The following is a 26,358-nucleotide window of genomic DNA, read 5'->3' on the forward strand; positions in this document are numbered from 1 at the left end:
AATTGGAGATTTATAAAAGATATATAGATGACGTGCTGATAGTGTGGAGGGGTACAGAGGAGGGTCTGGAGGACTTCTTAGAGGAAATTAACACTGATGCATATAAGATCACATTTTCAGGTGTCAGGAATCGCATACAAATACATTTTCTGGATCTTGTACTATATAAATAAGAAGATAAACTGTACACAAAAACGTTTTTTTTAAATCAACAGATCGAAATGGGTACATGCCAACACATAATAAAGGGAATACCTAAGAGACAACTGATGAGACTTCGCCGCAATTGTAGAGAGAGGGATGAAGTTAGTCACCAGGCTGAAATGTTCATTGATAGATTCAAAGTGAAAGGATATAAAATCACTCACTACAGGAGACAAAGCAAAAAGTACAGAATATGGATCGGGTTTGTGATGGGAGTCACTTTGGGCGGGGCTGGTGGTACCCAAAATCCCTTGGAGAGGTTGTGAAACCTTTGCTTCAGCTCCCCATGCACCTCTTATTTCTAAGTTACCCTGTGTCTATTAGGGGCACAGGGTGACCAAGAAAATGTGGCTTGGATTACTTAAAATGAAACAGTAATATTTATCCACCGTATCTACCAGAAAATATACAAAAACTATTCCTGGTTTATTTGATTTTGAACAATAACTGTGAATAATTGAAGGAGCTGATCACATTGGCCTCTGTACAATGTAGGAGATGGTCCATCTGCTACTAGGGGCTCCTGCTATTATGTGAAGTGTCCTGTGTTTATGTTTATGATAATTTGGATTGTGTCTTCTGAGCTAAAAGATGGCAAATCTACCCTGAAAGGTCATACCTTTGAGTCACCTAGGCTAAATGATTAGTTAATTAGTTCATGAGCTAGTCTCACCTGGTATTTAGTTACGATATATGGGCTGTAATATCTGATATCTGATGTTCAGACTGGAAGAGGCTGTATGCTAATGGAGGCACTCAAGCGGAGTGCGACAAGGTTTTGTTACAGGGTTGAGTTGTTGAAAGATAAACCCAGGACAGGGGAAGCTCATACTACCATCTTCCTTATTAATTATAATGACAGCTATAGAGAATTTGAAAAAATTAAAACACTGGCCTATTCTGTTGAGGGATAATATACTGGCAGAAACCTTGCCCAGCAGACCAAGGTTTGTGCACCAAAGACACTAAACGTGAGGGACATACTGGTACACAATGTACGAGACCCCCAAAAAGGTTGGGGACTTTCCTGGATCTTAAAGGGTTCTATACATGTGGCAGGTGTAAACCGTGCAGGACAGTAAAAAATAGAAGTAGAAGAACTTGGACATTCCAATCTAATGTCACTCATAAATAGTATCTGATTAAAAAACGTATCACCTGTTAGAGCACCCATGTCACTTACTTACTGTCCTTGTGGCCACCAATATGTTGGCCACACTACACATAAGTTGGCAGTGAGATTGGGTAAGCACCTTAATAACATCAAAAAGGGGTCCAGGGAGCATAGCCTCTCAAATCATTTCAGGTTACGAAACAACAGAGACCCCAGCTTACTTACATTTTGCAGGTTAGTTAAAATAGATTATCATTGGAGGGGCACGGATATGCGTAAAGCAGTGTCACAGAATGAGACACGTTGGATTTATGATTTATGTACTATGAGCCCTCAAGGTATGAACATTGATATACTGTAGACATCAATTGTTTCATAACAAGTTTTTGATGTATTGCACAGATCATATGGCATATCAGGATTGGCTAAATATCAAATTAAGTCCCAATTTTAATTTTAATTTGACTTATTTTCAATTAGGGCAAGCTGTACACAGTAAGATGGATTTTGTTGGCAACAGTAATTGTGCATAGTGAGCAATAATTAAATAGTAATACTGTTTGTAACCACAAGATGGCCATCATAAAAAGGACCAGTACAGATGCCCAATTAAGGATAGTAGACCCACAGAAACCACTTTAATTTTAAATATTATGTATAATTTTGAAATAATTGATGCTTGGCAGCCGATATACATTTGCAAACTCCGGGAGTGCCATTTGCTTTATGCATCCAATTATCGTATGTAAAGGGGTCATGGGTGGGTTCCTCCAGGGACGCACGGTGCGTCACATTGAGCACAGGTAGAACACACGCTGACACCTAGTGGGTCCTGCTTCCCTTCTGCAGTGAGGATGCTTGCATGGGATGGATTTTTAAAACTTTTTTGTACTATTAGCCTACTACAGAGGTCTTTTAATAAAACTACCTATATTTTTTAAGCTATGAGGAGTCTGTTCTTCGTTTTTTCTTCTTTTTCCCGCCACTGAAGCCTACAACCGGAAACCACTGACTACCGCAAGGAGGGGATATTGGGAGCCAGCCAGAGGATTATCCTCCTATCTTTTTGTTATATGACAAGGAGGGTCAACAACATGGTTGTTTTACAAGGTGATCATTAATAATCACTTTAGCACCTTGGTAACACACATTTCAAATGGTTTGCATTAAAGTGTATGTCAGAGCAAAACAAGAAAACAATTGCAGTACATTTCTGCAGTACCTGTACTTTATTCCTTTAACCACTTAAGGACCAGAAGAATTTGCCCCCCTAATGACCAGGCCATTTTTTGCGATACGACACTGCATTGCTTTAATGACAATTGCACGGCCATGCGCCGCTGTACCCAAACGAAATTGAAGTCTTTTTTTTTGGTGGTATTTGATCACCCCTGCGGTTTTTATTTTTTGCGCTATAAACAAAGAGTGACAATTTTGAAAAAAATATATATCTTTTAACTTTTTGCTAAAATACATATCCCCCAAAAAATATAAGAAAACTAATTAATTCATCAGTTTATGTCAGATATATATTCTTTTACATAAATCTTCTCCATATTTTTGATTAAAAAAAAAACGCTATAGGCGTATATCACTGGGAAGAAGTTACTCTTAAGGACTCTTTCTCCTTTTCCCTCTTCTCTCCTTTCTTTTCATATCTCTCCCCTAGCAACGAAGCTCTCCCCCTCTTCAGTAACACAGACTCCCCCTCTCCAGATACAGCCCCTTCGATTACTGCTCGATCGATTTGTTTTGCCTGTATTTCCACTTTTACTGAGTACATTGTTTCTCTGATGACCTAGTACACAATTATATGGCGATCTCTTGTTGTACATAGTAAGGTCTGGTCATCTAGCTGACTGCGCTGTACTGAGCTTCATTTTCTTAGTTCATGTTTGCATACTTCTCATCTCTGTTATGATTTGTAAACCCAATAAAATCTTTTAACAAGTAAGTCTTTGGAGGACAAACCCTGCAAATAAATTTTACCATTTTGTAAGGCTAATAGGAGACGGGATTGTCAAGCAAATGGCATGGGAGCTAGATGGAACATGTATCAATGCCAACATTTTTTTTTTTTTTAAATAACATTTGGTTGGGAGCAGCATTTTTAAAAAGGACTAAAGGGCAACATATAAAATGCACAATTCCTTTAACAATATGTTAGGGGGATGCTCTAATCCCACCTGTGAACACTCTCTCCTACATGATGTACTAAAGCAAAAATGTAATGTAATTTACAAAAAAAGTCATTAAACTGACAGTAAGTAACAGTTCCCTGTCTGTTCCATTCTGTGTGTAAACAAGCAGCTAAGGATTTCTCTTGACATCTATGCCAGATCCTTATCCATGATAAGGATCTTAACCATGATAAGGATCTGGTATGGATTAAAAGGAGAAGCCACGGGAAAAAAAGACCCCCCCCACAAAATGTATACAAGACAGTCTAATTGACTGGTATGTATTTCAAGGTGATACCCCACGAAAAAAAAATGAAAAAAACATGCCACCCCTAAAAAAAAAAAAAAAAAAAAAAAAAACTTTACCTAACCCTTATCCAAGCATGTAGCCTGGCTGGCCAGGAAAAGGGGGGCAGTGAGCATGGCACCTGATAGATGACCATATTCAGTGAATGACAGCAGTCAGCATCTCTAGACTCACTATTTACATTCAGCTGAATGTGGCTGGTGATGTGTCATAGGTTGCTAGAATTCTGGCAACTGCTGGCATCCTAGCAACCACAGCCCTGAGCAGTAAGTCATTCTTTGTGAACAGGCTAGTTAGTTTGCCCGTTCACTACATAGCCCCTAACTCAAACCACACTCCTATTCATTATAAATAGATTGTCAAAACTCTGCAACACACTAAAACTGAATATGCAGCATTTTTTTTTAAACACAGCACACAACAAAACACAGACAGTTCACAATGCTACAACCCATGTGCATGGAGTGATGTTCAAAATGATTAGTAACACATAGCACAGTGCTTGATGTGTTACAGTACATTGCAAATCTATGCGCGTTTTATTGTGCATTACCCCAATGTGCTTGTGTGAACGGGTTGTTGCACTGGCTTTATTTGGCCAAGTTTGCTGCTTGCGAGAAAAGTAAGGGGAGGTTAGGGGAAAGGGGACAAATGGGACTTTATATGAAACACACCACTAGGGGCAGGCTGAGTCATCAGATGTAGAAAAACAGTAAGATTTATTGATACCACGAAACGCGTTGAGCATTACAACCAAACATTCACAATTTTTTGACATGTCACAACAAATATGCATCTACCATGGGCATTTTTAGTGTTTAAGTCATCAGTTTGATTTTAATATATTATTGATTATGTATACACATGTTGGGTGCAATGCTGATGATACTGTTATTTACCTATGCTACAATGTTTAACATGTCATGATGCTACTATAAATATGTTTTACTGTCATGTTTTACTTACGCTGTATCATATCTACTGATTATATGTGAGTATCATCGAGTGCACTTTGTTATTCATGTGGTATCAATAAATCTTACTGTTTTTCTACATCTGATGACTCAGCCTGCCCCTAGTGGTGTGTTTCATATAAAGTCCCATTTGTCCCCTTTCCCCTAACCTCCCCTTACTTTTCTCGTATACATAGGGATGGAGACCTGTGTACTGGATGGTCACGGTCTCATATAAAGTCCCAACCTGAACTTTTTATTTCAAGTTTGCTGCTTGGTGTAAATGAAGACAAATGAGAGGAATGTATGTCCACTAAATGTTTTTGTTTCCTTATTTCAAACTAACACAGAATACAAGATAAAGCTCTGACACCTACTTTGCACTCTGTCATAAAGCATGGGAAACGCATCAGTGCTTATATCCTGTGCTAATTTTGAGCAAGAAAAAATAAAGGTATTAGTGAACATGGTGTGCTATCTTCCCACTTTGCTTTTTTCTTTATCTGGAGATTGTCAAGGGATGAACCTGAACCTGAACCTCAGTTCTGCTGGGCTGGCTATGTACAGTATATACCAATCTGGTGCCATTTCTGTCATATGCATATCTGTTGCTTGGGGGATAAAGGATCACTTGACCCAAAACTGATATATTGAATTCCCAGAGAAAAAAAAAATCATAGTTACTAAGTAATGTACAGCCAGTTTTGAGTAAAATAACCCTTGTGGTTTTATTTAAACATAGAATAGTAATAATAATTCCTCATTACAAAAATATAAATGTTGACACACGATAACCAAACACATACGTTTTAAAGCTCCAGACAAAACATATTTAGTTTTTGATAATGTAAAATGATTAGAACTTCTTTCAGGTATTTATAGCTGTCTGTGCTTACATTGAGGGAATTTTCCCACAAGAGGAGCAATAAATATCGTAAAGCAATGGGATATCTCCCCAATGAGAACGCATACAAAAACAAGTCTGTCTGTGTTTTCATATCCGAGTGATGCCTGCACCTTACCATTTCTTGAATGAGTGTTATGTGGGGAGAAAGTGAGGGAAAGTCACCCCTAAAGTGGTCACAGACATAAATAAAGGCCTGACAGAAATTCACACTGTATCCAAAGCTAAAAAGAAATAGGGCTAAAGTTAGGCTTTAACCACTTGCCGACCAGCTGCTGTCATTATACTGCGGCAGGTCGGCTTGTTCCCATGAATCGGCGTAGCTATACGTCGGTCCATTTTACAGCTATAAGAAGAAGCCCACATGCCCACTGCACGGTGGGGGAGCTAATGCGCGTGACCGCAATGTCCACCGCCCACCCACAATCGCTCCACAAAAAAAACGGAACGGGGATCTGTCAATGTAAAAAAACCGATCCCCTCTTTCTGACAGGGAAGTACAGAGTGATTGTCTGTTTCTAGTGATTAGGAAAAGCGATCTCTCTGTACTCCCAGTCAATCCCCTCCCCCCACAGTTAGAAACTCCTCCCCGGGAACACATTTAACCCCTTGATCACTACTAGTGTTAACCCCTTCCCTGTCAGTGACATTTATACAGTAATCAGTGCATTTTTATAGCAGTGATCGCTGTATAAATGTCACTAGTCCCAAAAAAGTGCCAAAATGTCTGATCTGTCCGCAGCAATATCACAGTCCTGCTAAAAATCACCGCCATTACTAGTAAAAAAAAAAAAAGAATAATAAAAATGCCATAAATCTATCCCGTATTTTGTAGATTCTATAACTTTTGCGCAAACCAATCAATATACACTTGTGATTTTTTTTTACCAAAAATATATAGAAGAATACATATTGGCTTAAACTGATGAAGAAATTTTATTTTTTATTTTTTTGGGGGGATATATATTTTAGCAAAAAGTTAAAAATATTGTTTTTTTTTTCAAAATTTACATTTTTTTTGTTTATAGCGCAAAAAATAAAAACCACAGAGGTGATCAAATACCACCAAAAGAAAGCTCTATTTGTGGGAAAAATTTTGTTTGGGTACAGCGTCGCACGACCATGCAATTGTCAGTTAAAGCGACGCAGTGCCATATCTCAAAAAATGGCTTGGGTCATTAAGGGGGAAAATCTTCCAGTCCTTAAGTGGTTTTTAAACCACTTTTCCTAACAGAAATATTTATCTTTGGACAATGATAGGGAGCCAGTTGGCTGGCAGCCTGAACTAGAACTGAATGCTATTGTCAAAATCACTGGTATTTGTCCGCTATTTTTCCTTGTCAAAAGAAGTTTATTGAGTATACAATATTATAAAGATACATAAAGTAAGTTTACAAGGATCTATAAAGTAAGCTCATTGTTTTACAGTAGGGTTTATATAGGTAAATATCATGAAATTTCAAATATTAAACATTGGGTTCACGTAAACCTAAATTAAAGATATATATCATTTCCTTAGTTACTTTTGTAGGTATTTAAATGATTTATACCTACTATACATATTGTTTACAAGTAGAGTGTATATAGGTCAAATAAATTCTGATAATAAGCTTTAATCGTAAGGTGGAGAAAAGGATAGAGAAAGAAGAAAAAGGGTTGAAAGGTAGAGGTATGGTCCACAAGGTTGTCCCGCTCGTCAGTTTATTATTCTTTTTAGTTCTCTTTGAAGCCTTAGAATGGGTGTCTCTGTAAGTCATTTAATCTGTTACCATGGCAACAGGACAGAGTCATTGAAGTTTGACAGGAACTGTTGTTTTATCCAAGGATGCCAAAGTTTTTCAAATTTTGGAATTTGATTTTGATCGATGGCTACCATCTTAGCATGGGACATTGTATTATTCATTCTGTGAATTGTTTCTGCTAGTACCAATGTAGGTTGTCCGCTATTTTTGTCACCTGTATTGTAGCACCCTATTCTGCTAATTGGATCCATAATATTGCCATCATGAGCAGGTACATTTAAATGCTATTTTTTTTTTTTATTGTTTGCATAGTTGGTTAGATTTGCCTTATTTTATTTTGTGTGACACTCTGAAGAAACTGAAAAATGTAAATCCAAAACATTTTAAAATAAGTAGTTATTTTTTCAAACTTTCTTTTAAATAAATGAAAACATAATAAATAAGTACAATTTTTTTTCTATAGTGTTTTTCTACTCATGAAAATGTTATTGCCTGGACTGTTCACAGATGGTTTACTGTTCTCTCTCTCTTTTTTTTCATTGCCCTCTGACCTGGTCACATGTCAAAAAGCATGTACTGCTAACAAACCAAAACAGTAAAAATGGTCAGTCCCCAGAGGCAATCTGTCCTCTGTCAATTTTCCACGCATCAGTAGCCCAGTACCAAATCTCCTCAGTCTTCTAGCGGCACCTGGGGTCATTTTCTGACTTGACTAAGATGACAGATAATTCTTTCACAGCAGAACTGCAAACTTTCAACAATGCCCAGCTATACACATAAATCTTTTCCTAGCCGTTATTGAAAAAAATAACCAAGCAGTTATAGATTAACACAAACACACACTCTTTAAAGTGTTACTAAACACAGGACCCTGAATTCCTTATATCTGGTCTCCCACAGTACACAGAACATGGCAATGCAATTATTTTAGTAAATATAAACTGCTAATCACTTTTTCTTATCAGCAGTATATAGCAGTCTTGTGACTTCTATTAGTGTCCGGTCGAGCATTGGTTAAAGCTTGTAGGAGGAGTTTTCATTCTACTCTGTCCTATGAGGCTGCATGACCCTCTGTCTGAACAGTGCTGATTGGCTCTGTGCTGATCACATGCACTCTCCCAAGAAAAAAAAAATTCCCCTTACCTCTTGGTTAACAGGGCCAGGGGACACAGACAGCAATAAAAACCTGACAGGGGTTTGAAACCTTCCCTACTCTATTCAAAACTAAAAAAAAGGGAAAAATGGTTTTAGGTACACACTATGTAAAAAAAACAAAAACATTCACATCCTTTTTTTTTCCCCCCTACAATGCATTAAGATTCAAAGGGAAAATACAGTTGCTATGGCAGACAGTGGGATATGAACTGCTTCTGTTTATGATTTTTATTACATTTTTGAGTTTTTAATAAACATCTTTTTGGTACATAGTCAATTAGGCTAAAATAAAGACAAATGTCAACCATCATATGACCATAATAGAAAACAAATGTGCAAAGTAAAACGACAACATACATTCGCCAGCAGAGTAATGGAACTTTGTATACTTTTGTGCATTAGGGTTAATTTACTAGAAGAAGAGAGTTTGTTCACATAGCAAAGTTTAATTTAGGTAATGTTAGTAATTGAGGTTAACCAGTGTTATTATTAATAGCTGGGGTTTACTAGTGGTACTATAAATACCCAATCACTTTCAAAAAATTTGAAAAAAACAAAACAAAAACAAAAATAAAAACAGTTTTTGCTCGCAATTGGCTAATTGGTTGAGATGGACACAGCTTCACTTAATTTAGAGGAGTTTAAAGTAAACATCCTCTCTCCTTTAGTAAATTAACCATATTAATTAAAAAATTAAGTGCAAATCAAGTTAAATTTCTGAAAATAGTTTTAGAGGGACACCTAAATAGCAAATATAATGACATTTAAAGTAAGCATTAAAATACATTGTGAGCTTTCAGCTTTGTACAAAAATAGGAACATACCTTTTCCTTCTCTTAAATGCTTGTGGCTGTTCCTCCCGTCAGAGTTAGCAGTGTCTTGTAAAATTCAGTTTTTTTTAGAGATACCCTCCACTCCACCTCTTCCCACCCATTTTACCACCATGGTTTCATTGGTTTCCCTTCTCTTTGTGCTCCACCCATCCCAGCTTGTTAATTATTATCAGATTGCATGCCTGCCTTTAAAATAGACTTCTATGAAAAATGTGGTCACTGGGTGTAAAAGGAAACAGATGACAGTGATTGGGCTACAAACAGGCTAACATTTGTTGTGCCTTATACTTTCAGCATTTTTCTGTAATGGAATACGAGTAACAGTCTGTCATGGAATGTTAAACAAACAGTCTTGTAGCATGTAGAACAGTGGGACATAGTATTCCCTGCAAATAATAGCATATCACTAGTAATATTTAGTCAATGTAGTCACATATATTTAAAACTGATACATAATACAGATATTTCATGTACTGTTTTTTTTTTGTTGTTGTTTTCTTTTTTGGAAAAAATAAAAATAACTGGTGTAGGTGTAGATTCATTCACTTAATATAAATGCTTTGAAAATCAGAAAAAAATAATTATTAGTATATGTTACTGTTTGGTGATACCAAACCTGGGACTTTATGGAGCACCCATTCAGACTTACACTTTGCCACAGCACACAACTGACACCTACCCTGTGTGCGATGCGCTGCAGTGCCATTCATTGTATATGGCACCCCAATGCACAGTAAGTAGAGGTCTATGCACATAAATTACATAGTGGTGACCTGCATTGTAAAAAAGGGCCAGGTCATTTTTTTGTCTCTTACAGTGTATTGGCAGCCCATTCATAATGATTGAGCTGCCTTACTGCAACACACTTTATTGTGCGACCCAGCGCATGTTAACGTGTGTGCAAGTGCAGGGTAAAGCTGATCAGAGGGTTCTCAGGTTATGATCTACCTACAACACTGCAGATTTGCTTTATTACTTTTACATTTGGTAAACTGCATGATAAGATTTGTGCTACTATAATCCATGGTATTGTTCACATCTTTGCGTTATTGCATTATTATTCAGTGCATTTAATAAAAAATCTTTGGGTGGCACTTTTGTTGCAATTGAAATATAGCACATCTGAAGTATGAGATGTATGGAAATAACATGAAAAGTGAACAATACATACATTTTAACAAAGAAGGTAACTACTTTTCCAAGAAAACATGTAGGAAAATGCCTAAAAGTGCACAAAAAACTATTGAAAAAAGTTTGAAAAACGTATAAAGATTTTGGGGGAGGGGGGCAGATGGTTTTTGCCTGTAATTAACTGTTTATTAAGATTAATATTAAATTGGTATTTTGAAAAATGTAAAGACTATGCAAGTGAGCTTGGTGAAGCAAACATTTGATCAAGGATCAAGGTTAATATGTTTAGGACTGAAATAAAATGAGAAGACAGGGTTCAATTTTAAAAGGTAGGCCTACATCAACTTTTAATATAATTGATTAATAATCTGTACTTATACAATGAACTAGATATCTACTTAAATTTCAGTATATATTCACTTGCCCTCCGGAAAATTTACCTCCCTTCATGACTAGGCCGTTTTTGTGATACGGCACTGTGTTACTTTAACTGACAATTGCGCAGTCATGCAACAATGTACCCAAACAAAATGTATGTACTTTTTTCCCACAAATAGAGCTTTCTTTTGGTGGTTCCACTGCTGTTTTTATTTTTTGCGCTATAAACAAAAAAAGACCAACACTTTAAAAAAAAAAACAATATTTTTTACTTTCTGCTATAAAACATATCCAATTAAAAAAAAATGAAAAAAATCACATTTCTTCATCAATTTAGGCCAATATATATTCTGTTACATATTGGTTGGTTTGCACAAATGTTATAGCGTCTACAAACTATGGGATATTTTTAAGTATTTAATTTCATTTTTTTACTAGTAATGGCGGCAATGGGTGACTTATAGTGGGAGTTCGATATTGTGGCAGACAGTTGGGACACTGACACTTTTGACACTTTTTGGGGACCAGCTGTGTACCGAACAATCAGCAGTGCCGGCAGACGTCGGGTCCACGGGACCTGCTGATCAGCTCCCGCTGTGTAGAATCATAGCGGGAGCGAGCCGCCGGCAGCGCACACTCATGCCCGATACCCGGAAGTGCACGTATATACGTGATCCTGTGCAGCACGGCCATCCTGCAGCAGTTAAACTGCTATGGGGGGTCAGCAAGTGTATATATGCAGTATATATATATATATATATATATATATATATATATATATATATATATCCATTACAGGTATGTATGCAGCAATTCACCGGATCCCCTGGATGTTGTTACTTCCAGGGGAAAAGTTCACATAGACAGCTGGCAAGAATGATTTTATCCATCACATCAGCATTTGCAGAAGCCAGTTCCCAGATAGCATTCACACCATATCTCTGGCTTTTAGGTGGAATAATGTGCAAAATATCAGTGGAAGGAGAGTAGGCTCAAATAGTGCAAATATAATTTTATGAGCTTTAGTAACCACTTCAAGACCAGGCCCTTTTCTGACACTTGTCGTTTACAAGTTTAAATTAGTATTTTTTTCTAGAAAATTACTTAGAACCCCCAAAAATTATATGTATATTTTTAGCAGAGACACCAGAGAATAAAATGGGTGTTGCTGCAAAATAGCCGATTTCGGCTTTGTTCGGGCCTCTGGCCAGCTGGTGGACGTGCCGGCTGGTCCCAGTGGGACGGGAGAGCCCCGGTGGAGTGGCAAAAGGTGGCGGGGGACATCCCCTCCCACTGCTTGTGATAACAATCGAGCGGCTACTTAGCCGTATCAGTTGTTATCACAAGAAAGTCGACGGCCGGCTCTAAAAAACGGTACCGGGGTGATGAGCTTTAGTAACCACTTCAAGACCAGGCCCTTTTCTGACAAGTGTCATTTACAAGTTTAAATTGATATTTTTTGCTAGAAAATTACTTAGAACCCCCAAAAATGATATGTATATTTTTAGCAGAGACACCAGAGAATAAAATGGGGGTTGTTGCAATATAGCCGATTTCGGCTTTGTTCGGGCCTCCGGCCAGCTGGCGGACATGCCGGCTGGTCCCGGTGGGACGGGAGAGGCCCGGTGGAGTGGCAATCAAATACACAGTCACCCATTATTTATAGAAATTAGGGTTTTAAAACTGGGGTCTCCATTTACAATAGAGAGTGCATATCACTTTCTACTCTCTGCTGGACAGTGTAGTGTTTAGCGTGCACTGCTCCTGCATTTTATGTGCCATTCATAAAATACAGGCTGCAGTGTTGATCATGTAGTTTCTCACTGAGTGATCTCTGCATACTGCTGCAGAAAACACTCTATGATTGGTGAAGAGGCTGGTCACATGACATAACGCATTCTGTGACCAGAGTTTTCTTTCCCTGCTTTCTTTCCTCATTATTCATTAGACTGGGCTTTGCTTCTTTCCAAACCTCAGAGATATTACAAGTGAAGAGTTGTAGTGGAGGATATAGGTGGTGTTGGATGTTGAATATGAAGTACAGGCACTGAGGGCCAGAAGTTTCAAACCAAGCCCCTATTTATTTCTACTTGCAATTGCACCAAACTGATCTAAGAAATTCACTGAAGCATACAGAAAGTGAACATTCTTTAATTAAAATTCCAACGTGCTACCCTTATGTTCATTTATACTTTACCATCAAATCCAGAGCATTTTTTAAAGCTATTCTTTGTTTCTACAGCACAAATGATAGAGCTGTTGGCATTTTCACAACTGGAATAGGGCATCATAAATTCTGCAGCAAGACAATTTAACACATGGCTGCTAGTTTTTACAATAACATTAGCTAACTTCCAGCAACTGTGGAATTTCTAGTTATATACACTGCTGATGCGTACTAATGTATTTATTCTGTATAAGGAGAATAAACAAATAAATACAAAATGCAGAAGAGTGAATTTAAAATTTGTTACATGCTGGTACTACTATATCATTAAATAATACCTTGTATAAAATTCTACAAATGCATAAACTTTTTTTATTTGGTCCCTTTTTTAAATATACCACCTTTTGGATACATCCCCACAGCATACCTAAAATTACCCCAATGGACAGCACCCTGCAGTTTGTAAAAAATAAAAGAAAAAAGGTTCTAAGAAAATTTTAAAAAATTGTCCTAAATAAAGTGCAATATGTAGCCTAATGGACGTAATACCAACAGGAATTACAATATTCATGGTAAGGCTAACCACGTAATGAAAAAAGGTCACTTTTTCAAAAGGTCCAAGCTACTGCTAACTAGGGGCACATGGTTCATGAAATAAGTAGGACGATGAACAAAACAGGTTAAGTAATAAGGGTGTGGAACAAAAGATTACTGGCCCTATATTTCATAGAGCTATGTATTCTATGGGGTTAGATTACTAAAGGCAAACAGACTGCAAGAAAACTGACTTCCATCATCCAATTATATGCAAAGAAAAATGCTGTTTTTAAGTTTTTCTTGCACATGATCTTGTATTCTTTGCAATGTAAAAATTTGATCGCATTCACTAAGCTCTGGGGAGAATTACTTGTACAGTGGTCCTTCCCTTGCAAAGTGAAATACCTATTTGCCTTTAGTAAATCAACCCCTACGTGTACACAACAAGGTGATGATGGGAATCAGCCAAACAGACAAATTTAAACCAATCCTCTCTTTCACTGCCAAAATCAAAGGGGGACATTCTTATTTTACTAAACAATGTTGTGGCTTTGTATGGAAACATTGAAAGGTTTATTCTACCCACCTTCAATAGTTTTTGGGCTCTTGAGGTTGATGAGCAAGAGCAAAGAGGGTGCAAGACCCAAAGGTTCATTATAAGGGTCACAATGAGGTTATCTTTTGTGAAAGGGTTGGAAGCAATTGTGGGTTACAATTTGAACTAGAGGTTGTTGACAGCACATTCAAGTCTTACTCTCTTTTCAGTCTGATTCAAGCCAAAAGCTCCTTTAATATTGCTTTCCATGAAATGGTTATGAGGAAACTGTCAGCTCTTTGCAGAAAGGTCAAAGTGTATCCAATAAATCAAATCTTTTGATTCATGAATGAATAGCCCCTAAGAATTTTAGGAATATGGCTAATGCCATTGTAAAGCAATCAAGCACGTTCAGGGCATAGTGTTTTATAATATCAGGAATGATATGAGGGAGAGCTTTAGACTCCTGAAAAATTTACAGACCAGTATGAAACTTGGTAGAGATCCAACTTATGATTTTCAGTTAGTGTTGGCCGGTATTTTAGACAAAACTTTTAAGTCTGGAGTCATTAATAAGCACGAAAAAGCCTTTCTTTATATTGAACACCTAAAAATCTCCTATTTTTATCAGTTTCCCAAAATGTCTTAAGATTTCATAAATCCTCCAAGGAAGCCAATCATTGGTAGTAGGGCAACATTGCCCTCCCACATTACATTGATTTTTATTTCTGCAGCCAGTCTCTACCAGCATATATTCTGGATATAAATTAAACTTTAGATATCCTTTCTCAATATAAATGGGAGGAACTGCCCTGCGTTCATGCCAGAGTCATACTGGAATACGTGGATTTTATTTTAGACCAAAAACTATCTCTAATTCTAGTCAGAAGGGTTCCTCCAATTGTGTGAAACAGCCATGAGAATGGGGTATTGGGAAGACCAGTACATTTGGTCTGATAACATTTTTGGAGCAAACCTTGCCCACTATGGTAAAAACATTGACAGCATTATAACCTGAAAGGGGTCTGAAGAACAAATAAATGTTTTGTTTCTTACTGTAACAATAACCCTTCGTGATATCCTTTAATTAAGTGTTGAATTAAAATAAATTGATGTTTTTGGACCTCAAGTTGTCAGATGACAGATGAAAAATTTGTACCAGAACACATTTTAAATTCTGTATTTATAAAGTTTTTGGACAAAACAGGAGAAGGAGTACAAACCTACCAACAGATTACATAGATACAGATAGGGATGAGCCCGATGTTCGAGTCTTGGGTGTTCGCCTGTTCGCTGCTGAAAGCTGCCGAAAGCTGCCAAAAGCTGCCGGAACACTGTTAAAGTCTATAGGACACTAACATGAAAAATCAAAAGTGCTAATTCTAAAGGCTTATATGCAAGTTATTGTCATTAAAAGTGTTTGGGGACCCGAGTCCTGCCCCAGGGGACAAGTATCAATGCAGATTTTTAAAGGAAAAATTGTCATTGAAAACTGATCACGGCTGTAATGAATTGTCAGGTCTCGGCAATATAGATGAAAATCATTGAAAAAAAGAGCATGGTATGCCCCCCCAGTCCATTACCAGGACCTTTGGGTCTGGTATGAATATTAAAGGGAACCCTGAACCAATTTTTTTTTTAAAAATTGTGTGGGGGTCCCCCTAAAATCCATACCAGGCCCTTTGGGTCTGATATGGAAATTAAGGGGAACCCTGCGCCAAATAAAAAAAAATGGCGTAGGAGTCCCCCCAAAATCCATACCAGACCCTTATCCAAGCATACAACCTGGCAGGCCGCAGGAGAAGAGGTGGGACGAGAGAGCGCCCCCCCTCCTGTACCGTACCAGGCCATCAGAGGGGGCAGGGTCACCCTTTTACGTCACCAGAGGCCCCGCCCCCTCTGATGCCACGGGGAAGCCATGGGGAAGCCCCCTTAGCGTCAGAGGGGGGTGGGGTCACACGGTTAAGTCACTGGGTGGCCCCACCCTCAGTTATATAAGAGCTGTCACAGAGCAGACGTATCAGTCGACAGGAGCCTCCCATGTAGGTGGATCAGTTGCTGTTTTTTTTTTTCTTTTTCGGTCCATCGGGCGGCGTGAACTTACATTGTGGGACAATTTTATTTTTTTCATTTTTTAATAAAGGACTTGTCCCAAGCTGTCTCTTGTCTTTTTTACCATTTTGACACTTTTTTTTGTAAAATGGTAGCGGTACGTAGGTAGGCGGCGTGGATTCCTCCAATTCTATCTTTAAGTAAGACACCCAAGAAAGCAGAACTTGAGAAGAACATATAAGACACAGATGGAAGTATCTAACATAGATAGAATGAGGAAAGAGAAATAGGAGCCAGAGATGATAAAAGGGAGGGGCGTGGGGGAGTAAGAAGAAGAGCGGAAACAATACCATATAGCAGACAAATGAGGTAAAGTCTAAAATGATTAGTCTTCTCCAGCCATCAGGGTTTCATATTCATGAGAGCATGTGAACAGCGTCCAGTGGAACCATGTGCACCTGAACCTTTCCTCTTTCCCTTTCAGAGTGGCAGTAATGTTTCCATGTGATGTATCTCAGTAACCCTTGAGAGCAACAGTGTAATTGTCAGGGGGAGTTCCTGTTTCCAGAGGGCACAAATGCATGCCTTGGCCACACTTAAAAGGTGAATCTGTAGGGAGGTGGGAAAGGTGCAGCAGGTATCTTGATGGGTCATCATCTCCCAGGACACAATCTGTCAGTTTTAATTAGGTTTCTCACCTGTGACCAAAAACTCCTGAATTTATTGCACGTCCAAAAAATATGTTTAATACTCGCTATCTATCGACAATACCAATAGACATCTGTTGTATGGGGAAACATCTTATGCAAAACTGTTCGAACTTTATACCATCTGGTCAGGACCTGCAAAATTCCTGGTACATATTTTTAATAAAGGAGTATTGAGCAAAATAGAGAGCATCTGCTCAATGGGAATGGGAACAGAAAAGTGTCTGCTGATTGAATCAGGAGTTTATATGTCAATGAGACCATATGGGAAGATGGTCCCAAAGCAAAGCAAAATTGTTCAAAGGACAACTCCACACGGCTGGAAAGACCTCGTTTGAGAATCACAGAGAGGTAGTGATGCAGTTGAAGACACCAAATTTCCAGATGGGGATCAAACATCTGTTGGAGAGCCAAAGTGGACTTCAGATAAGATGCGCTGAGGAAGTTCCCAAGTCTGTAGGTTCCAGCCATCAGAAGCTGGCAAAAACATCTATCTGAAAGGCAGAGGGGGAAATTTTAAGTTACCCAATGCTGGATACAGACGAGAGACATCTGAATGAGAGCTCTGAGAGATGGGCTTATAGTGGGGTGGTTCTTTAGGTCAGGAATCAAATCCTGCCGAATCCATGGCAGGCAATGCATGGGGATATCTGAGCAAGATTGCTCCAAGGATATCCACAGTGTGTACTATAATTTCTGCATCATGTGACTATGCAAGATAGATGTGAAGCCTTGTAGTATTTGCAACCCCACCTCTTAGTTTGGGCATGATGAGATAGGTATAGGACAACTGAGGATGTGAACGGACCCAAACAAATTGTAGGAATTCCTTTCAGAGATCTTTCAGAAACTATTGTGTAATCGCAATTGGAAGAGCCTGAAAGAAATTCAGCACCCTGGGTATGACATTCATTTTCAGGATGGCATTTCTTTCAAGTCAGGTATAAGTATGGCTATGCCAGCACCAGAGGTCCTTTTTATGGAATACAGCAATGGCAGAAAGTTAATCACACATAACTATCCAAGTTGGGAATAAGCAAAATCGGACAACTTCTGAGGTCCCATGTGTCATAGAAAAGCCCTTGATGTTCATATTCTAGTGTACGTGTCTCAGAAAAGGTTCCAGGGTTAGAATAAATATAAGTGGGGACAGCACCCTTGTCTTGTTCCATTGGTTAAGGAAAATTATGGAGAATGAGCCTCATTAGCACACACTGTTGGCATGGAGGTTGAGTCAGAACACATTTTAAACCAACTTCAGGAAACTCTTAAGCCAGCCAAACATATATCAAAATTCAGCTGGTTCAGTGGGGGCCGTATGATTTTTGATCCATGTATGGGCACTCTGGTTGTACAGAACTCGATCTACCAATCGACTTCTGTGCAACCAGCCTGTCAGATTTTACCTGATCTGTGCAACTGCTGGCGGTACTGATCATTGTATTCTGATGATGGAGAAGGCCCCTCACTGTCAGAACACAATTGCACAGCAGGAAGAATCCCCCATCCACACATACGATGAATCAGACTGGTTGAACAAAAAAAAAAGATGAATGTATGGGATGCCTTTTTACATGTCTCCTGTTGTCATCATCCACGTTGGTTTAAAAAGATTGAAAGGGATTTTTTTCTTCTTTGAAAATAAGAAACATGTTGTATTTACCTGCTCTGTGCAAAGGTGCCCGATCCTCCTCTTCCCAGGTCCTCTGCAAGTTCTCCTGCCGCCCCCACTGAGTGCTGCCATAGCAAACTGCTTGCTATCGGGCTACTCATATGGGCTCGCTCCCCAGCTGTGCCCTATATGCCCTTTGACCTACAGAAGGCTGCTGGGCCCCGCCCCAGCTCCTTCCTCACAGGCTACTGCCTCTGAGCCAGTGAAGAGAGAGAGAGTTGCTCTTGTGCACAGCACTTGATTGACATCAGTCTCAGGTAGGTAAAGGGGGGGGGGTGCTGCACTTCTGCCTTTATAACCACTTTGAGAACATTCTGTACAGCCAGTTACAAGGGGGGGGGGGTTAAATCAGACATTTTCTAGATAATCTAGATCAGGGGTAGGCAACCCCCGGCACTGGTGCCGCAAGTGGCACTCAAAGCCTCTTTTGCCAGCACCTGACTCCCTCCCCATCAGCAGAGCAGTGCAGGGAAGTGTCAGTGAGACACTAATGCATTCCAATTTAAGAGTTCCCCACGCCGCACCTGCCCTGAGGGGGAGGCACTGTGCCCCCACACATTGTAAAAGATGGGAAACATTGGTTCTCTAACTTTGCTATAGCTGCGATCGGGTGCAGTTCTGCTAGGGTAGGTGGTCCCTGTTTCCAGGAGGAGGAGGACTGTCACTGGCCACTGCTAAAGCCAATTACAGACCTGCTAGCCCTATCCACCATCTGGAGGAAAATGACTCGCTTGGTTGCCACTACTAATCTCAGAAAGAAGGTATTTCACTCTGATTGAGAAGACCACAATCAGGTGACAGTTTTTGGAATTACTGTTGAGCTTCTGACAACTTTGTTGAAATTATTCCTGAACCTTTGCGTCCCTTACTACTGAACCCCTGCACTCTGTGTCCCTTTAAGCCACAGCCAGTATTCAGTGCAATGAAAATCACACCCAACTTTTGCTGCGGCACAGAGCGCTGCACTTTTTCTCAGCTGTGGGGGCCCAACTTATGATCCTCACTGCTTTCAGAAAATACCCCTGACCTGAGCTCATCATTGCGCATCTATTTCAGATGCTTGTATGTGATATCACATACATCACATACAAGCACGTGGGCTGGATGTGAGAGGTGGATCAGCAGGATGAGTGTGCCAGGAAAGGTAGATGTGTCTCATCTCTGCTTCCTTTCACCGGTCTGCATATCACGCATATCATAGATGAGAAAAGGGTACAGCAGATTAGCAGGTGGGTACAGCTGTAGGAAAAATGAACAGAAGTGGGACAGAAGAGCAGGAGGTTACAGCGGTAGGGCAGATGTGCAGGGAGGTACAGTGGTAGAAGAGATGAGAAGGGCCTTCAGCAGTGGGACAGAAGAGCAGGGGAGTACAGTGATGGGGCAGATGAGAAGGGGGTTCAGTGGTGAGACAGAAAAGCGGAGGTGAGACAGATGTGCAGGAGGTACATTGGTGGGGCAGATGAGAAAGCAGGATACAGTGGTGGGGCATATGAGCAGATGGGTTTAGTGTTAAGACAGATGAGAAGGTAATTCAGTAGTGACACAGAAGAGCATGGAGGTACATCGGTGGAGCAGATGTGCATAGAGGTACAGTGGTGGGGCAGATGAGAAAAGGGGTACATTTATGGGGCAGATGAGCAGTGCGGTTACAGTAGTGGGACAGAAGAGCAGTGGTGGGGCAGATGTGCAGGAGGTACAGTAGTGGGAGGAATGAGAAGGGGGTTCAGAGGTGGGATAGAAAAGCAGGGGGGTTCAGTTTTGGGCCAGATGAGAAGGGGGTTACAGTGGTGGGAAAGATGAGTGGGGGGGTTCAATGTTGGGGCAGATGAGAAGGGGGTTTAGCGGTGGGCTAGAAGAGCAGGGGGGTACATTGGTGGGGCAGATGAGAAAGGAGGTGCATTGGTGGGACAGATGAGCAGGGGGTTACAGCGGTTGGGCAGAAAAGCAGGGGGTACAGAGATGGGACAGATGTACAGGGGGATACAGTGGCGGGGCAGAAAAGAAAGGAGGTACATTGGTGGGACAGATGAGCAGGGGGAACAGAGGTGGGTCAGATGTGCAGGAGGTACAGTGGTGGAGCAGATGAGAAAGCAGGTTACGGTGTTGGGGCATATGAGCAGATGGGTTTAGTGTTAAGACAGATGAGAAGGTGATTCAGCAGTGAGACAGAAGAGCATGGGGATACATCGGTAGAGCAGATGTGCAGTGGTTGGGCAGAAGAGCAGGGGGTACAGAGATGGGACAGATGTACAGGGGGATACAGTGGCGGGGCAGAGAAGAAAGGAGGTACATTGTTGGGACAGATGAGCAGGGGAACAGAGGTGGGACAGATGTGCAGGAGGTACAGTGGTGGGGCAGATGAGAAAGGGGGTTACAGTGGTGGGGCAGATGAGCAGATGGGTTCAGTGTTAGGACAGATGAGAAAATGGTTCAGTGATGAGACAGAAGAGCATGGGGGTACAGCGGTGGAGCAGATGTGCAGGGAGGTACAGTGGTGGAGCAGATGAGAAAGGGGGAACATTGGTGGGGCAGATAAGCAGGGGGTTACAGTGGTGGGACAGAAGAGCAGGGCCTGGAACAGTTCAGGAGGGGGGGGATGCTCTCTCATCCCCCTCTCTTTTCCTGGGCCTGCCAGGTTACTTACTCGCATAAGGGTCTGGTATGGATTTTGGGGGGACCCCTACGCCATTTTTTTATAAATTTTGGTGCAGGGTTCCCCTTAAAATCCATACCAGACCTGAAGGGTCTGGTATGGATTTGGGGGGGGACCCCTACGCCATTTAAAAAAAAAAAATTAGTGCAGGGTTCCCCTTAATGTCCATATCAGACCCAAAGGGCCTGGCATGGATTTTAGGGGGTCCCCCACGCAATTTGTTTTTTAATTTTGGTTTGAGGTTCCCCTTAATATTCATACCAGACCTGGCCTGGTAATGGACTGGGGGGAATACCATGCTCCTTTTTTCAATTAGTTTTATCTATATTGCCGAGACCCGACAATTCATTACAGTCGTGATCAGTTTTACAATGACAATTTTTCCTTTAGAAATGTCATTTTGCTGTGGTACTGTTCGAAACACAGGAAAAATGCGCAACTTTACAGGCATACTATAGACACCCCCCAGGCACGATATTTAAAGGAATATTTCATTTTTATTGTTACACTTTAAGCATTAAAAAAATCACTGCTCCCGAAAAAACGTCCGTTTTAAAAAAAAAAAATTGCATTGATACATGTCCCCTGGGGCAGGACCCAGGTTCCTAAACACTTTATATGACAATAACTTGCATATAAGCCTTTAAAATTAGCACTTTTGATTATTCATGTTTGTGTCCCATTGACTTTAACTGTGTTTGTGTGTTCTGCCAAATTTTTTGCCTGTTCGCATGTTCTGCTGCGAACCGAACAGGAGGGTGTTCGGGTCATCCCTAGTTGTTAAGGAGTAGGCCAGGAAGCCGGCCGCCACGTCCTTAAAAAACGATGACTCATCAGCTGTCAGCGGGTTTCTTCACTGACAGCTGAATGCAAACAGAATTGCCATTAAATAAAAATTCAGTCAAAAAACAGCATGGAAGTCTCCCCCCAAAGTCCATATCAGACCCTTATCCGAGCATGCAGCCCGGCGGTCAGGAAAGGAGGGATTGAGCGAGCAGCCTTCCCCCTCCTGAACCATACCAGGCCACATACCCTCAACATGGGGGAGCTTTGGGACAGGGGTCTTGAGGTTTCAAAATTAGAAACCCTGTGGATCTACATAGCTAAGACCAGTAGCCTATTTGGTATGAATATCTAATGGGATGTTAATGCATTTATCAATATTAGCTAAAAGATGTTAATCTGCGGTAATGTTGAATATTTTTGATATTTTTTTATGATTGTGTTTCTCCTTTTCAATGACCTTTTGCATACTTGATGATATGGGTAATATTTTAGTATAATAATTTCAGCTTTTTAATTTTATTATTATGATCTTTTATATGATTGGGGCAATGTGTGTTATATTAATGTAATTTCCTTTGTAACCACAAGATGTTGCCGTTTCCCGATATACTTGTTTCATATTGAAATATATCATTTCACCTTTTATTGAAGTGTGTATTACTTTGCCTTTAAAGAGTCATTTATATAATGCATATTTGCGTATGAGTGTTTTTCCTTGATTAATGGTTGCAATACATCTGGGGTTATTTGTAACCATTGCAGATTGGGGTCCTGTTATGGAGACAATTTTAGTTTCGCATCTTAACCAGTATAGTGGCTGTTCCTGTTGTGGGGTAGGCCCATAGTTCTGCTTCAGGTCTATGGAACGTAATTAGCTGATATCTATTTGCATAAGCTGCCACATATATATAGTGCTACAGCATCCGTCAAGCCACACCCCTGATGACATCATTTGAAACACGTAGGGAGGAGTTGGAGAAGTGTGACGTTACTGCATGCCGGGACATGGCAGCAATCTTGCTGGTTTGAAACGCTGATTGTCATACACTGCTATGGGAGCTTTTTATCATCAGAATGTGTGTATTACTCTTTTTATTGAATACATTTACTTGGGAATTCTACACCATGAGGAGTGTTCCTTTTGTTCAATGAGATCTATGAAGTCTTGGCTGAGCTGTTTGAGAGTCCTGGAAGGGGATTAATAACACTGGCGATTTCACTGGATTGCAGCCCATTGCTTACTTGACCTTTGTAATGAGGGTCTAAGTTGGAGGGTAAGAGGCAGTATGATCGTGTGCTGGTGGTGGTCCTTTTATATTCATGACACATACTATTACCCCCCTAAACACCCTATATGGACTTTTAATAGTTTTAATACAAATTTGTAGTTATTATACTTTAGCGCTGCACCATTATTTTTCTTAGTAGTGGAGTGACCTCATATCAAAAACTTACTTGTGGCATGAAAATCCTCCTACGATTAAGCCCTATCAGAATGAAACACAACAAAGGGATGTGGCATATGGAAGAAGACTGAGCTGAAACTTATCCTTTTTACTAGTGCCACTTGTTTAACACAGAAAGTGTGCAGTCTGGCTTTCTTCGCTAATGTTAGAAATCCATATATAATACAAAGGGGTTACAGCACAGTAAGTATACACTTATAGGCAGTAATACAGCAACTTCACTCAGGGCCGGATTTCCCACAAGGCCACCGATGCCAGGCCTCGGGGCGGCAGTGGTGCAGGGGCGGCGCAGCTCCTGCGGCGACTTCTACTAGCCGCCGACTGGCTGGCTGCTGCTGCACTGCACTCTGGAAGTTGTAGTCTGGCCTCACTGAAGTTCCTGGCAGTGGGGGGAGGAATTCAGCAGCGCAGCAGACTACAACTCCCACCTCCCAGGAGCCTCAGAGGCAGCTGGCACGTCACACGTGACCTGCGCAGTTGTGGGCTGGGACCGGGCGCTGGCTTGAGGAGTGGCAGAGAAGAGAAATTACTAAGATTTATCATCCCCTCCGAAGAGGCCGTGCAAGGAGAGTAAGTACCTAGCTGTAACACAGACCCAGACCCTGACACACCCCCAGCTGACCCCCCCACATTCCATGGGCACTGATCAGGCTGTACTGATGATGGGCACTATCTGCACTGGTGAGGAGGCACTGATCAGGCTGCACTGATGATGGGCACTGATGAGGCGGCACTGATTAGGCTACACTTATGGGCACTGTCTGCATGGGTGAGGTGATACTGATCAGGCTGCACTGATGGGCACTGTCTGCACTGGGGAGGCGACACTGATCAGGCTGCACTGATGATGGGCACTGGTGAGGCGGCACTGATTAGGCTACACTTATGGGCACTGTCTGCATGGGTGAGGCGGCACTGATCAGGCTGCACTGATGGGCACTGTCTGCACTGGGGAGATGGCACTGATCAGGCTGCACTGATGGGCACTGTCTGCACTGGGGAGGCGGCATGGATGGGCACTGATCGGGCTGCACTTATGAGCACTGTCTGCACTAGTGAGGCTGCACTGATGGACATTGATCACGCTGCACTGATGGGCACTGATCAGGCTGCACTGGTGAGGCTGCATTGATGGGCACTGATGATGGTGAGCTGATTCGGTGGTTTAACCACTTCAGCCCCAGAAGGATTTACCCACTTCCTGACTAGGCCATTTTTTGCGATACAGCACTGCATTGCTTTAACTGACAATTGCACGGTCATGTGATTTTGTACCCAAACAAAATTAATGTCTTTTTTTCCCCACAAATGGAGCTCTCTTTTGGTGGTATTTGGTCACAGTTTTTATTTTTTGCGCTACAAACAAAAAAGAGCAAAATTTAGAAAAAAAAACCCCAATTCTTTTAACTTTTTGCTATAATAAATATCCCCCAAAAATATATATTTCTTTATCAGTCTAGGCCAATATGTATTTTTTTACATATTTTTGGTAAAAAAAAAAAAAAAAAAAAAGTTATGGCGTCTGCATCTACAAAATAGGGAATAGATTTATGACATTTTTATTATTTTTATTTTTTTCTAGTAATGGTAGTGATCAGCGATTTTTAGTGGGACTGCAACATTGCGGCGGACAGATTGGACACTTGACACTTTTTTGGGACCATTGACATTTATACAGTGATCACAGCTAAAAATACCCAATGATTACTGTATAAATGTCACTGGCAGGAAATGGGTTAACACAAGGGGGTGATCAAGGGGTTAAATGTTTCATAGGGAGGTGTTTCTAACTGTAGGGGCAGTGTAGTGACTGGTAGTAGAGAGAGATCGATGTTCCTGATCACTAGGAACAGCAGATCTCTCTCTCTAACTCCCATGTCAGAACTGGGATGTCTGTTTACAGATCCCCGTTCTGTCTCTCTCAGGAGCGATCGCAGGTCGCCGGAAGATATCGCGGCCGCTGGCCACGCGCATCGGCTCCAGCGTCATGCCGTGGGCGCCTGGGAGCTAATCTGCTGCCGTATAATTATGGCAGCTGATCGGCAAGGTGTTAATGGGCCACTTGACTGGACTTGCCCCCCAGGCCTAAGGCTGCCAGCCCTCCCCTGCTGGCGAGGGTGTCAGATTGAGTGCTCTGTGCACATGTGCAAAGGTCTCCGAACTGATAATGCTTCTGAGATGAAGATAGTGTGTTCCTTGCTTCTGGGCTCAAGGAGGAGAAGAGGAATCCACCAACCGACATGATGAGATCCAAGGTGAGGGCGAGGAAACAGGCCAAAAGTAGGTTCCTTTTCTTTCCTTGCAGCCCCCCCTGGCAGGCAGCACAGCCTTCCCCAGAGCTGATTCCTTCTGGCAGCAAGGCTGCACATTCCCCCCCCCCCTCTGCCTAGGCAGGCAAGGCTTGCAAAAAAGGGATATAGTATGTGCTTCTATTTTCCTGACCTCCAGAGGAATCTTCCCAGGCAAAGCAGTGAGCTGTGTGCCCCGTGCCAGTCCCTGTGGAGCACCAGGCAGCTCCCCTGCACTATGCCTGGCACCCACAAAAAGCCCAATCCGTGCAAAAACGAAACTTAGCTAAAAGTTGACAAGAGCCATAGGAACTTTTTTTTTTCTCTGTCTCTCTCTCTCTCTCCTTCCCTTTATTGAAACGTTCCAAGTCTTGTGAAACTATATTCCTGGCTTTTGATACAGCGGGTGCTAGAGGACTGCCCACGAGTCATCAAAACTGACTGAGCTGTGTGACACAAGCCCAGAGCTCACTGCTGCCCATCCACTCCTGCCTCCATTTTCATGCATTTTTCTGCCATCATTTGCTGCTAATCGCCAGATCTAGCTGCAGAATTTGGGCAGGAGGAGGAAGAGGGGGGAGCTGGGGGATGCAG

The 26,358-nt window shown here is 41.1% G+C and overlaps 1 protein-coding gene across 1 annotated transcript in view; it reads right to left on the reverse strand.

Annotated features, from left to right (window-relative positions):
• F13A1 (coagulation factor XIII A chain) overlaps positions 1–9,522 on the reverse strand; it is a 269,662-nt gene extending 260,140 nt beyond the window's left edge. The window contains exon 1 of the mRNA XM_073631004.1: positions 9,384–9,522. The gene's annotated coding sequence lies outside the window, so the exon portion shown is untranslated. The remainder of the gene's footprint in view (positions 1–9,383) is intronic.
• Positions 9,523–26,358: the final 16,836 nt, after the last annotated feature.

The sequence above is a fragment of the Aquarana catesbeiana genome, linkage group LG05 (assembly GCF_042186555.1).
Source record: "Aquarana catesbeiana isolate 2022-GZ linkage group LG05, ASM4218655v1, whole genome shotgun sequence".
NCBI lineage: Eukaryota > Metazoa > Chordata > Amphibia > Anura > Ranidae > Aquarana > Aquarana catesbeiana.